The sequence below is a fragment of the Amaranthus tricolor genome, chromosome 8, assembly GCF_026212465.1.
Source record: "Amaranthus tricolor cultivar Red isolate AtriRed21 chromosome 8, ASM2621246v1, whole genome shotgun sequence".
Taxonomy (NCBI): domain Eukaryota; kingdom Viridiplantae; phylum Streptophyta; class Magnoliopsida; order Caryophyllales; family Amaranthaceae; genus Amaranthus; species Amaranthus tricolor.
Window position 1 is genome coordinate 3369995 of NC_080054.1, and position 1716 is coordinate 3371710.

Here is a 1716-nt window from a genome sequence, read left to right on the forward strand (position 1 = left end):
GCATTGCTACGAGATCAAGAACGATATGCTTGGCCCGAGTGAGCCGGGGGATCTTGAAAAATCCACCCTTCTAATCTAATGATACACACGCACGCGCGCGCGCTAGGCGCTAAGGCGCTAAGGCACTTAAGCACTTAAGCACTTTAGCACTTAAGCACTTGAGCACCTTGAGCACCTGAGCACCTATATGGATGGTTATAATATAATGTGAGCTCTCAAGGTGCTGTGAAGGTTTTCGGGCCATGCGGTACGAAAGACGCTATGGCCCATGGGAAAGAAGGTGGTAGCATAGAGCCTCACCCCGAGCCGTGAGCCATGAGACCCCCCCCTTGTGATTATGGCTTGTAAGGGAGTTCATTGCAACGTGATCGAAAACATCATTCAAACTTAATATCAATGATTCTCATTACTATGGTTTGTAAGGGAGATTGTGGTATAGGAGCAATGTGGTAGCCTTGAGCCATGGCCGGAGCCTCGCCCCGAGCCCCGAGCCAAGAATGAGCCATGAGACCCCCCTAATGATTATGGCTTTTAAGGGAGTTCGTTGCAAGGTGATCAAAAACATCATTCAAACTTAATACCAATGATTCTCATTACTATGGTTTGTAAGGGAGATTGTGGTAAAGGAGTTCAATGTAAGTTGATAAAAAATACTCCCTTTTAGCCTCTTATATCATTCAAAAATTTATTTTTACCCATTTTTGAAAATAATATCAATGACTCTCACTCATAATATCTTTCCAACAAGCCTCCCATTTTTTCAAGATTTTTACAATTTTTTATCCATTTTTCACTATTTTTCACCAATTTAACGGAAAAAAAAAAAATAAAATATTTTTTTAATGAAATTAATATTTTTAACTAAACCAATCTATTTGTATATTTTTTCTCAAGTGTCTCCTAATTTTTCATGATCTATTGACACTTTTTACTATTTTTTATTATTTTTCCCTTTATTTCACCAATTTAACGGAAAAAAAAAATAAAATACTTTTTTTAATGAAAAAAATTTTTTTAACTAAACCAATGTCTTTATATATATTTTCTCAAGTGTCTCCTAATTTTTCATGATTTATTGACACTATTTACTATTTTTTATTAATTTCGCGTTTTTCGGCCTTATTTAATTAAAATAAAATACTTACAAGTTTTTTTTTTTCAAAATTTCAGCTTCTAAAATTTCTTTAATATATGTTCCAACAATACAAGTCATAAAAATGACATTATGTTACAAATAAAGGTGAGTTTTGGTCCATGGAAAAACTAGTATAACTTAACTTGCATTTGGGTGTCCCCTAGGGTCACAAGGGAAAAATCTCTTTATCTATTATAGGGGGAAAGAGTTTGGGAGCCTTGGGCTGGCATGGCCAGCACCCCCTCGCCCAGGCATGGGCGTTATGCGTGTGAGGGGTGACTACCCTCCATCACGTTGAATGCCATCCCGTGGGCCATCGCCGGCGATCGGTTTTTTCCGGTCGCTGGTCGGCCCTACCAGACGATGAGTGGGCCCTTCCTAGTCAGCTTGGCCTACGGTGATTCGTCTGGGGGAACGTCCCTTCGGTTGCTCCCAATGCCCCTTTCGGTTGACGGTTGACGGTTGACGGTATGCTTGAGGCCTAAGGAAATGCTGCGTCTTGTGATCCCCGACTACCCGCTCAGGCGGCACGACGGGTTTTCTTGACGTGGTTCAGTACGCGGGCTGATTCGTGTTGGTGT